Source organism: Balaenoptera ricei, chromosome 2 (genome assembly GCF_028023285.1).
Source record: "Balaenoptera ricei isolate mBalRic1 chromosome 2, mBalRic1.hap2, whole genome shotgun sequence".
NCBI lineage: Eukaryota > Metazoa > Chordata > Mammalia > Artiodactyla > Balaenopteridae > Balaenoptera > Balaenoptera ricei.
Genome location: NC_082640.1, coordinates 55,507,175 through 55,524,224, shown reverse-complemented (window position 1 = coordinate 55,524,224; position 17,050 = coordinate 55,507,175). Strand labels below are relative to the sequence as shown.

Below are 17,050 nucleotides of genomic sequence, written 5' to 3'. Positions count from 1 at the left end.
ACCTCCGGGAAGAGCTCCAAACCTCAGGGAATGCTATGCCGACCTGGTATAGCAATGACGCTGGGCTGTCCTAAGGAACACCTTAACATCCTCAACATAGGGGCAATGAGGCCACACAGGGACAAAACATCCCAACGGCTCCAAATCGGTCCCAGTGAGAAGACACCATACTGTGCCGTGAAGGCACCATTCGCTGGAACAAGGACCCGCCGTGAAGCACATTGAGAAAGGAGAGGAAAAGGTTGGGATGGTCCACGAATGTGCACCTGTATTCCTTCCCTACACGGGGCTCCAAATGCTCCTGAAGATATCCCAAAAGAGTTCCGGGAACCCTATGTCCACCGACATATCCACCCATACCGATCTATCCACCCAACAGTAAGCCTGTGGGCTTAGCCAACACTCTCCCGTGTATTTCCCGCTCGCCTTGCCTTGCTCTCTCCACCAGGATCCAAACGAATCCACCCCTCACCTAAGTAGCTTGATGTCCCCTGGATTTGCCTAAGGCACTTTCCAAACTCTCCACACACAGCAGACAAGCAGGACACAACCCAAGGAGGCGCCATCAACGTCGCCGAAATCCCGGGGACAGTGGCCCATTTGATTTCCCCCGACCATCAGGGCAAACCTGAACTATATCCCACCTCCCAAGCTGAACATGACATAGACGCATGGCCTGGCCAGGACTCCTTCTCTGACCGTGAGCGCAGAGACTTCTGTTTCCTTGCGGGAACAAGGCAACGACCTGAGCTTGAGGGTGGCCTGTAGATCTCAATGGCAAGCCAGAGGAGTACCAGTGGCTCACGCTTCCTTTCGCACCCGCACGCTGACCGCGGCAGGGGATAGCAGTTCTGGCTAGACTCAGGTGCCCAGAGACGTCAAGTTGTCCTTAGCCTTCCCACGTAGATGGACATCCCAGGCTCCTTTCCACATGGCTCTTTCTGCACGAGAAGCCCGCCACCCTCAACTTGAACAATGTTGCTGCGCATGCCCACAGTAGCAAATGCAACATGGACCTCTCCCTAATTTTCCTTTGGGAGCCACGTGCTGGACCTCAGTTAGGATGAGAAGACGGTAGGTATTGCTCATTCATTTTGTTTAGATTTCCAAGGAATGCATTTATGGGAGTCATCACTGATCCATGCTCCTGCTCAAAGGCTGGACGTGCAAAGTCGCGGACTGTCAGCAAGCTCAATCCTCTCAGCAGTAGGGAGCGGCCAGACTCGAGCCACGGGGCAGGAAGTGCACCCACGTCTCAGGGCATCGGAGCTCGGGTGCCCCAGGAAGAGCCCAGAATGTGACAGTGTAGTCTCGCGGTACAAGTCCCCATGGCCAAATTTCTAGGTTTCTTCAAAGAAGTTCCGTTTACCCCCACAAGGTTTCTACCAGGAACCTTGTCGAGCCAGAGGCGATGCCCTTGGATCACACAGAAAGCTATTGGCATTGGAGATATTCCAATGCCCAAACTGGCAGGGCAAACCCTTGCAGCAACTGGGTTACTTGCCCTGGGGCCTTGTATTTTCGCCCCCAGGCCCGTCAGTGACATGACCGCGGAGAAACCTGAGACCCATTCATTTGTTCAGAGTTCCAAGCAGTGCATTTATGGGAGTCATCATCAATCCACCTGCTCAAAGGCTGCACGTTCAAAGTCGCAGGCTCCACCGCGGGGCAGCCACCGATCTCAATCATGTCAGCAGTCAGGAGTGGCCAGAGGCGACCCACAGGGCTGCAAATGGAGCTAAGGATCATGGCATCAGATCTGGGGTTCCCCTGCAAGAGCCAAGAAGGTGAGGGTGTAGTCTCAGTGCACAAGTCCCCGTGGCCAAACATCTAGGTTTCTGCAAAGAAGTTCCACTCACCACCACAAGGTTCCTACGAGGAGCCTCAAGGACTTCACGCCAAAACCACGCTGAGACTCTTTTGCCTTGACTTGCCTCACCTTGCCGCACTCTCCTCACTTCGCCAGGTATCATGGACTATACAGAGGGCCCAATGCTGCTGCAGGTGTTTGTTCCCTGGCACTCCACCACATGCCTCAGGGTGACAGAACACAGGGATGTTTGAGAAAAGTGAACGGGCGCACAGAGGCAAAGGGTGATACCGCCCACCGATGTGCGCTATATCTCCCCTCAACATTTCATTTGCAGTCCATCATGTCTGTGTGTCCACAGCCAAACGTGAATGCATCGTGGCACAGATGCCTTCAGAGCGCACGGGCATCAGCACAAAGAGCACGGCCGTCCATCATCCCCCCGGTATGGGCCTTGAACGTTCCTGCCTGAGCCACCTCCCCGCCGACACAGCATAAGGATGTCATCCTGAACTGCTGAGACACCCTCAGGGGAACTGGGATTACTCAGCGTAAAAGCCACTGCCCTCTGGGGAACCAAACCACTCCTGGCGCATACGCTTCCACACAATGGATTCACCCTCAAGGGGAAATGTGGTCCCTGAGATCTTCCACAAGGGAACGGCCCTTGGCCAAATGGGACGACCTCCAACAAAAGCCGCTTGTAGGGACCAGTGACAAAACGCACCAGAGAAACTCCTGGACTGAACAATGGAGATTCACCTGCAGCCATACTTCCTGGCCTGCTGCCAAGACTGGCCACCAACACTTGGCCCACGCACAAAGCTAATGGCATCAGAATCATTCCGACGCCCAACGTGGCGGGGCAAACACTTGCAGCAATTGTGTAACTTGCAGTGGTGTCTGGTACTTTCACCCTCATCAGTGGCGTGACTTTGGGGAAACCCTGAGGCCCAGGTCCTCTACAAGCAACTTGTTACCCACAGCCATGCAACGACAGAACTCAGACAACAGCCTAGACACTTGAACCGGTATGACTTGTCTAGCCTGTGGCCAGGCTCGCCGGTTACCACAGTCTCGACGCACCAGCGGGTGGCAGGAAAAATGACACCCACAGCACACATCCTCTCCTGCCCTTAAACCTGCAGCTTTTCCTTGGCAGCCAACTCCCTTGTTTCTGCACGGTTGCACCCAATGACCTCCGGGTAGAGCTCCAATCCTCAGGGAACGCTATGTGGGCTGGGTATAGAATCGATGCCTGGCTGTCCTCAGGAACACCTTCACATCTTCAACACAGGGGGAACGTGGTCAGACAGGGACAAAACACCCCAAGGCCTCCAAATCGGCCCCCATGAGGAGACACCATACTGTGCCATGAAGGCAACCATTCGCTGGCACAAGAACCCGCCATGAAGCAAATCGACCAGGGAGAGGAAAGAGGCGGGACAGTCCACAAATGTGCTCCCGTATTCCCTCCCTACACGTGCCTCCAGATGCTCCTGAGGGAATCCCAAATGTGTTCCGGGAACCCCATGGCCACCGTCGATCTATCCACCCACCAGTAAACCTGTGGGCTTAGCCAGCCATCTCACGTGTCTCTTTCACTCGCCTTGCCTTACTCTCTCTCCACCGGGATCCCAACGTGTCACGGCAAGATGCCAGAGCCACCCCTCACCAAAGAAGCTTGCCGTGACCAAGTTTGACTAAGGCATTTTCCAGCCCCTTCACACAGCACACACAAGCAGGACACAACCCGAGGAGGAGCCATCAGATTGGCCAAACTCCCAGGAACAGTGGCCCATTTGATTTCTCCCCTCAGCAGGAGAAACCTAAACTGCATCTGGTCTCCCAAGCAGAACATGACAAAGAAGCCTGCCCTAGGCCTGGAATCCTGTTCTGACCCTGAGCCTACAGACTTCTGTTTCTTTGAGGCCACAAGGCAATGACCAGCAGGTGGGGGCAGCCTGTAGAACTCAAGTGCAGGTGGCAGGACGAGCAATGGCTCACGCTTCCTCTCCTACCTGCATGCTGAACCGTGGCAGGGGACAGCAGTCCTGGCTAGACCAAGGAACCCAGAGACGGCACGCTGTCCCAAGCCTTCCCACCTGGATTGGCATCCCAGGCTCCTTTCCCAATGGCTCTTCTCCCCAGGAGATGACCACAACCCTCAACTTGAACAACGTGGCTGTAGACACCCACGGCCGCAAATGCAACGTGAACCTCTCCCTACTTTCCTTTGGGGAGCCACGTGCTGGACCTCAGTTCCAACGAGGAGACGGTAGGGATTTCTCACTCATTTTGTTCAGATTTCCAAGGAATGCATTTGTGGGAGTCATCATCGATCCAAGCACATGCTCAAACGGTGGACATGCAAAGTTGCAGATTCCACCATGGGACGGCCAGCGAGCTGAATCATATCAGCGTATGGAAGTGGCCAGAGCCGAGCCACGGGTCAGGAAATGCAGCCAGTTCTCAGGGCATCAAAGCTCGTGTTCCCCGAGAAAAGACCAGAAGGTGAGGGTGTAGCCCCGGTGCACACGTTCCCATCGCCAAACCTTTAGGTTTAGCAAAGAAGTGTCGCTTACCGCAACAAGGGTTAAAGCAGGATCCTCATGGAATGCACGCCAACACCCCTCTGAGACTCCTTCGGCTGGCCTCGCCTTGCCACACCGTCCTCACTTCAACGGGTATCAGGGATTATACGGATGGCCCCAGGCTGCTGCTGGCATTCCTTCCCTGGCATTCCACCTGGCTCGGGGTGAGAGAACACACGCATGCTTGAGGAGGGTGCACAGGCGCACCGAGGGAAAGGGCGATACCACCCAGCATTGTGTGTTCTATCTCTCCTCAACATTTCATTTACTGTCCATCTTGCCTGTGTGTCCGCAGGCAAACGTGAAAGCATCGTGGCACTGGCGCCTTCAGAGCGTGCGGCCATCAGGACAAAGAGTGCCACCGACCAACAACCCCCTGGTCTCGGGCCCTGAAATTCCTCTCCTGAGCAATCTGCCCTCCGTCACAGCAAAAGGATGTCTTCCTGATCCCCTGAGACACCCTCAGGACAACTGTGCCCCCTCAGCCTAAGAGCAAGTGCCCTCTATGGGAACAAACACGCGTTTGGCCCTTATGATTAAACACAGTGGACACGCCCTCAAGGGGAGAGATCTTCCATAAGGGAAGGGCCCTTGGCTGAATAAGACGACCTCCATCAAAAGCGGCTCGTAGGGACCCGTGACAAAGGGCACCTGAAGAACCCCTGGACTGATCAAGGGAGACTCACCAGCAGGCATACTTCCTGGTCTCCTGCCAAGCCAGAGGAACTTCCCTAGGACCGCAACCAAAGCTAATGGCAAGGGAGCCATTCCAATGCCCAAAATGGCGGGCCAAACACTTGTAGCAACTGGGTAACTTATCATAGCACCTTGCACATTCGCATTCTCCCCTTCAAGGACAAGACCTTGGAGAAACCATGAGACCCAGGTCCTCCAGAACCAACGTGTCACCCACAGCCGTGCAATGAGAGAACGCACCCAACATCCTGGACCCTTGAACCGGCATGGCTTCTCTGGCTTGAAGCCATGCATGCTGGAGATCACAGGCTCGCAGCACCAGAAGGTGGCAGGACAAAATGACCCCTGCAGCACACATTCACTCCAGCCCTTAAACCTGTAGCGTTGCCTTGGCGGCCGACTCCCTTCTTTCTGCATGGTTGGGCCCAAAGACCTCCGGGAAGAGCTCCAAACCTCAGGGAATGCTATGCCGACCTGGTATAGCAATGACGCTGGGCTGTCCTAAGGAACACCTTAACATCCTCAACATAGGGGCAATGAGGCCACACAGGGACAAAACATCCCAACGGCTCCAAATCGGTCCCAGTGAGAAGACACCATACTGTGCCGTGAAGGCACCATTCGCTGGAACAAGGACCCGCCGTGAAGCACATTGAGAAAGGAGAGGAAAAGGTTGGGATGGTCCACGAATGTGCACCTGTATTCCTTCCCTACACGGGGCTCCAAATGCTCCTGAAGATATCCCAAAAGAGTTCCGGGAACCCTATGTCCACCGACATATCCACCCATACCGATCTATCCACCCAACAGTAAGCCTGTGGGCTTAGCCAACACTCTCCCGTGTATTTCCCGCTCGCCTTGCCTTGCTCTCTCCACCAGGATCCAAACGAATCCACCCCTCACCTAAGTAGCTTGATGTCCCCTGGATTTGCCTAAGGCACTTTCCAAACTCTCCACACACAGCAGACAAGCAGGACACAACCCAAGGAGGCGCCATCAACGTCGCCGAAATCCCGGGGACAGTGGCCCATTTGATTTCCCCCGACCATCAGGGCAAACCTGAACTATATCCCACCTCCCAAGCTGAACATGACATAGACGCCTGGCCTGGCCAGGACTCCTTCTCTGACCGTGAGCGCAGAGACTTCTGTTTCCTTGCGGGAACAAGGCAACGACCTGAGCTTGAGGGTGGCCTGTAGATCTCAATGGCAAGCCAGAGGAGTACCAGTGGCTCACCCTTCCTTTCGCACCCGCACGCTGACCGCGGCAGGGGATAGCAGTTCTGGCTAGACTCAGGTGCCCAGAGACGTCAAGTTGTCCTTAGCCTTCCCACGTAGATGGACATCCCAGGCTCCTTTCCACATGGCTCTTTCTGCACGAGAAGCCCGCCACCCTCCACTTGAACAATGTTGCTGCGCACGCCCACAGTAGCAAATGCAACATGGACCTCTCCCTAATTTTCCTTTGGGAGCCACGTGCTGGACCTCAGTTAGGATGAGAAGACGGTAGGTATTGCTCATTCATTTTGTTTAGATTTCCAAGGAATGCATTTATGGGAGTCCTCACTGATCCACGCTCCTGCTCAAAGGCTGGACGTGCAAAGTCGCGGACTGTCAGCAAGCTCAATCCTCTCAGCAGTAGGGAGCGGCCAGACTCGAGCCACGGGGCAGGAAGTGCACCCACGTCTCAGGGCATCAGAGCTCGGGTGCCCCAGGAAGAGCCCAGAATGTGACGGTGTAGTCTCGCGGCACAAGTCCCCGTGGCCAAACTTCTAGGTTTCTTCAAAGAAGTTCCGTTTACCCCCACAAGGTTTCTACCAGGAACCTTGTCGAGCCAGAGGCGATGCCCTTGGATCACACAGAAAGCTATTGGCATTGGAGATATTCCAATGCCCAAACTGGCAGGGCAAACCCTTGCAGCAACTGGGTTACTTGCCCTGGCGCCTTGTATTTTCGCCCCCAGGCCCGTCAGTGACATGACCGCGGAGAAACCTGAGACCCATTCATTTGTTCAGAGTTCCAAGCAGTGCATTTATGGGAGTCATCATCAATCCACCTGCTCAAAGGCTGCACGTTTAAAGTCACAGGCTCCAGGACGGGGCAGCCACCGATCTCAATCATGTCAGCAGTCAGGAGTGGCCAGAGGCGACCCACGGGGCTGCAAATGGAGCTAAGGATCATGGCATCAGATCTGGGGTTCCCCTGCAAGAGCCAAGAAGGTGAGGGTGTAGTCTCAGTGCACAAGTCCCCGTGGCCAAACATCTAGGTTTCTGCAAAGAAGTTCCACTCACCACCACAAGGTTCCTACGAGGAGCCTCAAGGACTTCACGCCAAAACCACGCTGAGACTCTTTTGCCTTGACTTGCCTCACCTTGCCGCACTCTCCTCACTTCGCCAGGTATCATGGACTATACAGAGGGCCCAATGCTGCTGCAGGTGTTTGTTCCCTGGCACTCCACCACATGCCTCAGGGTGACAGAACACAGGGATGTTTGAGAAAAGTGAACGGGCGCACAGAGGCAAAGGGTGATACCGCCCACCGATGTGTGCTATATCTCCCCTCAGCATTTCATTTGCAGTCCATCATATCTGTGTGTCCACAGCCAAACGTGAATGCATCGTGGCACAGATGCCTTCAGAGCGCACGGGCATCAGCACAAAGAGCACGGCCGTCCATCATCCCCCCGGTATGGGCCTTGAACGTTCCTGCCTGAGCCACCTCCCCGCCGACACAGCATAAGGATGTCATCCTGAACTGCTGAGACACCCTCAGGGGAACTGGGATTACTCAGCGTAAAAGCCACTGCCCTCTGGGGAACCAAACCACTCCTGGCGCATACGCTTCCACACAATGGATTCACCCTCAAGGGGAAATGTGGTCCCTGAGATCTTCCACAAGGGAACGGCCCTTGGCCAAATGGGACGACCTCCAACAAAAGCCGCTTGTAGGGACCAGTGACAAAACGCACCAGAGAAACTCCTGGACTGAACAATGGAGATTCACCTGCAGCCATACTTCCTGGCCTGCTGCCAAGACTGGCCACCAACACTTGGCCCACGCACAAAGCTAATGGCATCAGAATCATTCCGACGCCCAACGTGGCGGGGCAAACACTTGCAGCAATTGTGTAACTTGCAGTGGTGTCTGGTACTTTCACCCTCATCAGTGGCGTGACATTGGGGAAACCCTGAGGCCCAGGTCCTCTACAAGCAACTTGTTACCCACAGCCATGCAACGACAGAACTCAGACAACAGCCTAGACACTTGAACCGGTATGACTTCTGTAGCCTGTGGCCAGGCTCGCCGGTTACCACAGTCTCGATGCACCAGCGGGTGGCAGGAAAAATGACACCCACACCACACATCCTCTCCTGCCCTTAAACCTGCAGCTTTTCCTTGGCAGCCAACTCCCTTGTTTCTGCACGGTTGCACCCAATGACCTCCGGGTAGAGCTCCAATCCTCAGGGAACGCTATGTGGGCTGGGTATAGAATCGATGCCTGGCTGTCCTCAGGAACACCTTCACATCTTCAACACAGGGGGAACGTGGTCAGACAGGGACAAAACACCCCAAGGCCTCCAAATCGGCCCCCATGAGGAGACACCATACTGTGCCATGAAGGCAACCATTCGCTGGCACAAGAACCCGCCATGAAGCAAATCGACCAAGGAGAGGAAAGAGGCGGGACAGTCCACAAATGTGCTCCCGTATTCCCTCCCTACACGTGCCTCCAGATGCTCCTGAGGGAATCCCAAATGTGTTCCGGGAACCCCATGGCCACCGTCGATCTATCCACCCACCAGTAAACCTGTGGGCTTAGCCAGCCATCTCACGTGTCTCTTTCACTCGCCTTGCCTTACTCTCTCTCCACCGGGATCCCAACGTGTCACGGCAAGATGCCAGAGCCACCCCTCACCAAAGAAGCTTGCCGTGACCAAGTTTGACTAAGGCATTTTCCAGCCCCTTCACACAGCACACACAAGCAGGACACAACCCGAGGAGGAGCCATCAGATTGGCCAAACTCCCAGGAACAGTGGCCCATTTGATTTCTCCCCTCAGCAGGAGAAACCTAAACTGCATCTGGTCTCCCAAGCAGAACATGACAAAGAAGCCTGCCCTAGGCCTGGAATCCTGTTCTGACCCTGAGCCTACAGACTTCTGTTTCTTTGAGGCCACAAGGCAATGACCAGCAGGTGGGGGCAGCCTGTAGAACTCAAGTGCAGGTGGCAGGACGAGCAATGGCTCACGCTTCCTCTCCTACCTGCATGCTGAACCGTGGCAGGGGACAGCAGTCCTGGCTAGACCAAGGAACCCAGAGACGGCACGCTGTCCCAAGCCTTCCCACCTGGATTGGCATCCCAGGCTCCTTTCCCAATGGCTCTTCTCCCCAGGAGATGACCACAACCCTCAACTTGAACAACGTGGCTGTAGACACCCACGGCCGCAAATGCAACGTGAACCTCTCCCTACTTTCCTTTGGGGAGCCACGTGCTGGACCTCAGTTCCAACGAGGAGACGGTAGGGATTTCTCACTCATTTTGTTCAGATTTCCAAGGAATGCATTTGTGGGAGTCATCATCGATCCAAGCACATGCTCAAACGGTGGACATGCAAAGTTGCAGATTCCACCATGGGACGGCCAGCGAGCTGAATCATATCAGCGTACGGAAGTGGCCAGAGCCGAGCCACGGGTCAGGAAATGCAGCCAGTTCTCAGGGCATCAAAGCTCGTGTTCCCCGAGAAAAGACCAGAAGGTGAGGGTGTAGCCCCGGTGCACACGTTCCCATCGCCAAACCTTTAGGTTTAGCAAAGAAGTGTCGCTTACCGCAACAAGGGTTAAAGCAGGATCCTCAAGGAATGCACGCCAACACCCCTCTGAGACTCCTTCGGCTGGCCTCGCCTTGCCACACCGTCCTCACTTCAACGGGTATCAGGGATTATACGGATGGCCCCAGGCTGCTGCTGGCATTCCTTCCCTGGCATTCCACCTGGCTCGGGGTGAGAGAACACACGCATGCTTGAGGAGGGTGCACAGGCGCACCGAGGGAAAGGGCGATACCACCCAGCATTGTGTGTTCTATCTCTCCTCAACATTTCATTTACTGTCCATCTTGCCTGTGTGTCCGCAGGCAAACGTGAAAGCATCGTGGCACTGGCGCCTTCAGAGCGTGCGGCCATCAGGACAAAGAGTGCCACCGACCAACAACCCCCTGGTCTCGGGCCCTGAAATTCCTCTCCTGAGCAATCTGCCCTCCGTCACAGCAAAAGGATGTCTTCCTGATCCCCTGAGACACCCTCAGGACAACTGTGCCCCCTCAGCCTAAGAGCAAGTGCCCTCTATGGGAACAAACACGCGTTTGGCCCTTATGATTAAACACAGTGGACACGCCCTCAAGGGGAGAGATCTTCCATAAGGGAAGGGCCCTTGGCTGAATAAGACGACCTCCATCAAAAGCGGCTCGTAGGGACCCGTGACAAAGGGCACCTGAAGAACCCCTGGACTGATCAAGGGAGACTCACCAGCAGGCATACTTCCTGGTCTCCTGCCAAGCCAGAGGAACTTCCCTAGGACCGCAACCAAAGCTAATGGCAAGGGAGCCATTCCAATGCCCAAAATGGCGGGCCAAACACTTGTAGCAACTGGGTAACTTATCGTAGCACCTTGCACATTCGCATTCTCCCCTTCAAGGACAAGACCTTGGAGAAACCATGAGACCCAGGTCCTCCAGAACCAACGTGTCACCCACAGCCGTGCAATGAGAGAACGCACCCAACATCCTGGACCCTTGAACCGGCATGGCTTCTCTGGCTTGAAGCCATGCATGCTGGAGATCACAGGCTCGCAGCACCAGAAGGTGGCAGGACAAAATGACCCCTGCAGCACACATTCACTCCAGCCCTTAAACCTGTAGCGTTGCCTTGGCGGCCGACTCCCTTCTTTCTGCATGGTTGGGCCCAAAGACCTCCGGGAAGAGCTCCAAACCTCAGGGAATGCTATGCCGACCTGGTATAGCAATGACGCTGGGCTGTCCTAAGGAACACCTTAACATCCTCAACATAGGGGCAATGAGGCCACACAGGGACAAAACATCCCAACGGCTCCAAATCGGTCCCAGTGAGAAGACACCATACTGTGCCGTGAAGGCACCATTCGCTGGAACAAGGACCCGCCGTGAAGCACATTGAGAAAGGAGAGGAAAAGGTTGGGATGGTCCACGAATGTGCACCTGTATTCCTTCCCTACACGGGGCTCCAAATGCTCCTGAAGATATCCCAAAAGAGTTCCGGGAACCCTATGTCCACCGACATATCCACCCATACCGATCTATCCACCCAACAGTAAGCCTGTGGGCTTAGCCAACACTCTCCCGTGTATTTCCCGCTCGCCTTGCCTTGCTCTCTCCACCAGGATCCAAACGAATCCACCCCTCACCTAAGTAGCTTGATGTCCCCTGGATTTGCCTAAGGCACTTTCCAAACTCTCCACACACAGCAGACAAGCAGGACACAACCCAAGGAGGCGCCATCAACGTCGCCGAAATCCCGGGGACAGTGGCCCATTTGATTTCCCCCGACCATCAGGGCAAACCTGAACTATATCCCACCTCCCAAGCTGAACATGACATAGACGCCTGGCCTGGCCAGGACTCCTTCTCTGACCGTGAGCGCAGAGACTTCTGTTTCCTTGCGGGAACAAGGCAACGACCTGAGCTTGAGGGTGGCCTGTAGATCTCAATGGCAAGCCAGAGGAGTACCAGTGGCTCACGCTTCCTTTCGCACCCGCACGCTGACCGCGGCAGGGGATAGCAGTTCTGGCTAGACTCAGGTGCCCAGAGACGTCAAGTTGTCCTTAGCCTTCCCACGTAGATGGACATCCCAGGCTCCTTTCCACATGGCTCTTTCTGCACGAGAAGCCCGCCACCCTCAACTTGAACAATGTTGCTGCGCATGCCCACAGTAGCAAATGCAACATGGACCTCTCCCTAATTTTCCTTTGGGAGCCACGTGCTGGACCTCAGTTAGGATGAGAAGACGGTAGGTATTGCTCATTCATTTTGTTTAGATTTCCAAGGAATGCATTTATGGGAGTCATCACTGATCCATGCTCCTGCTCAAAGGCTGGACGTGCAAAGTCGCGGACTGTCAGCAAGCTCAATCCTCTCAGCAGTAGGGAGCGGCCAGACTCGAGCCACGGGGCAGGAAGTGCACCCACGTCTCAGGGCATCGGAGCTCGGGTGCCCCAGGAAGAGCCCAGAATGTGACGGTGTAGTCTCGCGGTACAAGTCCCCATGGCCAAATTTCTAGGTTTCTTCAAAGAAGTTCCGTTTACCCCCACAAGGTTTCTACCAGGAACCTTGTCGAGCCAGAGGCGATGCCCTTGGATCACACAGAAAGCTATTGGCATTGGAGATATTCCAATGCCCAAACTGGCAGGGCAAACCCTTGCAGCAACTGGGTTACTTGCCCTGGGGCCTTGTATTTTCGCCCCCAGGCCCGTCAGTGACATGACCGCGGAGAAACCTGAGACCCATTCATTTGTTCAGAGTTCCAAGCAGTGCATTTATGGGAGTCATCATCAATCCACCTGCTCAAAGGCTGCACGTTCAAAGTCGCAGGCTCCACCGCGGGGCAGCCACCGATCTCAATCATGTCAGCAGTCAGGAGTGGCCAGAGGCGACCCACGGGGCTGCAAATGGAGCTAAGGATCATGGCATCAGATCTGGGGTTCCCCTGCAAGAGCCAAGAAGGTGAGGGTGTAGTCTCAGTGCACAAGTCCCCGTGGCCAAACATCTAGGTTTCTGCAAAGAAGTTCCACTCACCACCACAAGGTTCCTACGAGGAGCCTCAAGGACTTCACGCCAAAACCACGCTGAGACTCTTTTGCCTTGACTTGCCTCACCTTGCCGCACTCTCCTCACTTCGCCAGGTATCATGGACTATACAGAGGGCCCAATGCTGCTGCAGGTGTTTGTTCCCTGGCACTCCACCACATGCCTCAGGGTGACAGAACACAGGGATGTTTGAGAAAAGTGAACGGGCGCACAGAGGCAAAGGGTGATACCGCCCACCGATGTGCGCTATATCTCCCCTCAACATTTCATTTGCAGTCCATCATGTCTGTGTGTCCACAGCCAAACGTGAATGCATCGTGGCACAGATGCCTTCAGAGCGCACGGGCATCAGCACAAAGAGCACGGCCGTCCATCATCCCCCCGGTATGGGCCTTGAACGTTCCTGCCTGAGCCACCTCCCCGCCGACACAGCATAAGGATGTCATCCTGAACTGCTGAGACACCCTCAGGGGAACTGGGATTACTCAGCGTAAAAGCCACTGCCCTCTGGGGAACCAAACCACTCCTGGCGCATACGCTTCCACACAATGGATTCACCCTCAAGGGGAAATGTGGTCCCTGAGATCTTCCACAAGGGAACGGCCCTTGGCCAAATGGGACGACCTCCAACAAAAGCCGCTTGTAGGGACCAGTGACAAAACGCACCAGAGAAACTCCTGGACTGAACAATGGAGATTCACCTGCAGCCATACTTCCTGGCCTGCTGCCAAGACTGGCCACCAACACTTGGCCCACGCACAAAGCTAATGGCATCAGAATCATTCCGACGCCCAACGTGGCGGGGCAAACACTTGCAGCAATTGTGTAACTTGCAGTGGTGTCTGGTACTTTCACCCTCATCAGTGGCGTGACTTTGGGGAAACCCTGAGGCCCAGGTCCTCTACAAGCAACTTGTTACCCACAGCCATGCAACGACAGAACTCAGACAACAGCCTAGACACTTGAACCGGTATGACTTCTGTAGCCTGTGGCCAGGCTCGCCGGTTACCACAGTCTCGACGCACCAGCGGGTGGCAGGAAAAATGACACCCACAGCACACATCCTCTCCTGCCCTTAAACCTGCAGCTTTTCCTTGGCAGCCAACTCCCTTGTTTCTGCACGGTTGCACCCAATGACCTCCGGGTAGAGCTCCAATCCTCAGGGAACGCTATGTGGGCTGGGTATAGAATCGATGCCTGGCTGTCCTCAGGAACACCTTCACATCTTCAACACAGGGGGAACGTGGTCAGACAGGGACAAAACACCCCAAGGCCTCCAAATCGGCCCCCATGAGGAGACACCATACTGTGCCATGAAGGCAACCATTCGCTGGCACAAGAACCCGCCATGAAGCAAATCGACCAGGGAGAGGAAAGAGGCGGGACAGTCCACAAATGTGCTCCCGTATTCCCTCCCTACACGTGCCTCCAGATGCTCCTGAGGGAATCCCAAATGTGTTCCGGGAACCCCATGGCCACCGTCGATCTATCCACCCACCAGTAAACCTGTGGGCTTAGCCAGCCATCTCACGTGTCTCTTTCACTCGCCTTGCCTTACTCTCTCTCCACCGGGATCCCAACGTGTCACGGCAAGATGCCAGAGCCACCCCTCACCAAAGAAGCTTGCCGTGACCAAGTTTGACTAAGGCATTTTCCAGCCCCTTCACACAGCACACACAAGCAGGACACAACCCGAGGAGGAGCCATCAGATTGGCCAAACTCCCAGGAACAGTGGCCCATTTGATTTCTCCCCTCATCAGGAGAAACCTAAACTGCATCTGGTCTCCCAAGCAGAACATGACAAAGAAGCCTGCCCTAGGCCTGGAATCCTGTTCTGACCCTGAGCCTACAGACTTCTGTTTCTTTGAGGCCACAAGGCAATGACCAGCAGGTGGGGGCAGCCTGTAGAACTCAAGTGCAGGTGGCAGGACGAGCAATGGCTCACGCTTCCTCTCCTACCTGCATGCTGAACCGTGGCAGGGGACAGCAGTCCTGGCTAGACCAAGGAACCCAGAGACGGCACGCTGTCCCAAGCCTTCCCACCTGGATTGGCATCCCAGGCTCCTTTCCCAATGGCTCTTCTCCCCAGGAGATGACCACAACCCTCAACTTGAACAACGTGGCTGTAGACACCCACGGCCGCAAATGCAACGTGAACCTCTCCCTACTTTCCTTTGGGGAGCCACGTGCTGGACCTCAGTTCCAACGAGGAGACGGTAGGGATTTCTCACTCATTTTGTTCAGATTTCCAAGGAATGCATTTGTGGGAGTCATCATCGATCCAAGCACATGCTCAAACGGTGGACATGCAAAGTTGCAGATTCCACCATGGGACGGCCAGCGAGCTGAATCATATCAGCGTACGGAAGTGGCCAGAGCCGAGCCACGGGTCAGGAAATGCAGCCAGTTCTCAGGGCATCAAAGCTCGTGTTCCCCGAGAAAAGACCAGAAGGTGAGGGTGTAGCCCCGGTGCACACGTTCCCATCGCCAAACCTTTAGGTTTAGCAAAGAAGTGTCGCTTACCGCAACAAGGGTTAAAGCAGGATCCTCATGGAATGCACGCCAACACCCCTCTGAGACTCCTTCGGCTGGCCTCGCCTTGCCACACCGTCCTCACTTCAACGGGTATCAGGGATTATACGGATGGCCCCAGGCTGCTGCTGGCATTCCTTCCCTGGCATTCCACCTGGCTCTGGGTGAGAGAACACACGCATGCTTGAGGAGGGTGCACAGGCGCACCGAGGGAAAGGGCGATACCACCCAGCATTGTGTGTTCTATCTCTCCTCAACATTTCATTTACTGTCCATCTTGCCTGTGTGTCCGCAGGCAAACGTGAAAGCATCGTGGCACTGGCGCCTTCAGAGCGTGCGGCCATCAGGACAAAGAGTGCCACCGACCAACAACCCCCTGGTCTCGGGCCCTGAAATTCCTCTCCTGAGCAATCTGCCCTCCGTCACAGCAAAAGGATGTCTTCCTGATCCCCTGAGACACCCTCAGGACAACTGTGCCCCCTCAGCCTAAGAGCAAGTGCCCTCTATGGGAACAAACACGCGTTTGGCCCTTATGATTAAACACAGTGGACACGCCCTCAAGGGGAGAGATCTTCCATAAGGGAAGGGCCCTTGGCTGAATAAGACGACCTCCATCAAAAGCGGCTCGTAGGGACCCGTGACAAAGGGCACCTGAAGAACCCCTGGACTGATCAAGGGAGACTCACCAGCAGGCATACTTCCTGGTCTCCTGCCAAGCCAGAGGAACTTCCCTAGGACCGCAACCAAATCTAATGGCAAGGGAGCCATTCCAATGCCCAAAATGGCGGGCCAAACACTTGTAGCAACTGGGTAACTTATCATAGCACCTTGCACATTCGCATTCTCCCCTTCAAGGACAAGACCTTGGAGAAACCATGAGACCCAGGTCCTCCAGAACCAACGTGTCACCCACAGCCGTGCAATGAGAGAACGCACCCAACATCCTGGACCCTTGAACCGGCATGGGTTCTCTGGCTTGAAGCCATGCATGCTGGAGATCACAGGCTCGCAGCACCAGAAGGTGGCAGGACAAAATGCCCCCTGCAGCACACATTCACTCCAGCCCTTAAACCTGTAGCGTTGCCTTGGCGGCCGACTCCCTTCTTTCTGCATGGTTGGGCCCAAAGACCTCCGGGAAGAGCTCCAAACCTCAGGGAATGCTATGCCGACCTGGTATAGCAATGACGCTGGGCTGTCCTAAGGAACACCTTAACATCCTCAACATAGGGGCAATGAGGCCACACAGGGACAAAACATCCCAACGGCTCCAAATCGGTCCCAGTGAGAAGACACCATACTGTGCCGTGAAGGCACCATTCGCTGGAACAAGGACCCGCCGTGAAGCACATTGAGAAAGGAGAGGAAAAGGTTGGGATGGTCCACGAATGTGCACCTGTATTCCTTCCCTACACGGGGCTCCAAATGCTCCTGAAGATATCCCAAAAGAGTTCCGGGAACCCTATGTCCACCGACATATCCACCCATACCGATCTATCCACCCAACAGTAAGCCTGTGGGCTTAGCCAACACTCTCCCGTGTATTTCCCGCTCGCCTTGCCTTGCTCTCTCCACCAGGATCCAAAC

The 17,050-nt window shown here is 55.1% G+C and overlaps 9 non-coding genes across 9 annotated transcripts; all 9 read right to left on the bottom strand.

Moving 5' to 3' along the window:
* Positions 1-1,049: 1,049 nt before the first annotated feature.
* LOC132361864 (small nucleolar RNA SNORD116) lies at positions 1,050-1,141 on the bottom strand. The gene has a single exon (XR_009502129.1). It is a non-coding gene; the product is annotated as a small nucleolar RNA SNORD116 (small nucleolar RNA).
* A 389-nt stretch (positions 1,142-1,530) lies between these two features.
* On the bottom strand, positions 1,531-1,622 carry LOC132361314 (small nucleolar RNA SNORD116). Its single transcript, XR_009501619.1, has one exon. It is a non-coding gene; the product is annotated as a small nucleolar RNA SNORD116 (small nucleolar RNA).
* Positions 1,623-4,063: 2,441 nt separating this feature from the next.
* On the bottom strand, positions 4,064-4,155 carry LOC132361598 (small nucleolar RNA SNORD116). Its single transcript, XR_009501873.1, has one exon. It is a non-coding gene; the product is annotated as a small nucleolar RNA SNORD116 (small nucleolar RNA).
* Positions 4,156-6,580: 2,425 nt separating this feature from the next.
* LOC132360866 (small nucleolar RNA SNORD116) lies at positions 6,581-6,672 on the bottom strand. The gene has a single exon (XR_009501187.1). It is a non-coding gene; the product is annotated as a small nucleolar RNA SNORD116 (small nucleolar RNA).
* Positions 6,673-7,061: 389 nt separating this feature from the next.
* Positions 7,062-7,153, bottom strand: LOC132361312 (small nucleolar RNA SNORD116). Its single transcript, XR_009501617.1, has one exon. It is a non-coding gene; the product is annotated as a small nucleolar RNA SNORD116 (small nucleolar RNA).
* Positions 7,154-9,594: 2,441 nt separating this feature from the next.
* LOC132361597 (small nucleolar RNA SNORD116) lies at positions 9,595-9,686 on the bottom strand. Its single transcript, XR_009501872.1, has one exon. It is a non-coding gene; the product is annotated as a small nucleolar RNA SNORD116 (small nucleolar RNA).
* A 2,425-nt stretch (positions 9,687-12,111) lies between these two features.
* On the bottom strand, positions 12,112-12,203 carry LOC132361863 (small nucleolar RNA SNORD116). The gene has a single exon (XR_009502128.1). It is a non-coding gene; the product is annotated as a small nucleolar RNA SNORD116 (small nucleolar RNA).
* Positions 12,204-12,592: 389 nt separating this feature from the next.
* On the bottom strand, positions 12,593-12,684 carry LOC132361311 (small nucleolar RNA SNORD116). The gene has a single exon (XR_009501616.1). It is a non-coding gene; the product is annotated as a small nucleolar RNA SNORD116 (small nucleolar RNA).
* Positions 12,685-15,125: 2,441 nt separating this feature from the next.
* On the bottom strand, positions 15,126-15,217 carry LOC132361596 (small nucleolar RNA SNORD116). The gene has a single exon (XR_009501870.1). It is a non-coding gene; the product is annotated as a small nucleolar RNA SNORD116 (small nucleolar RNA).
* Positions 15,218-17,050: the final 1,833 nt, after the last annotated feature.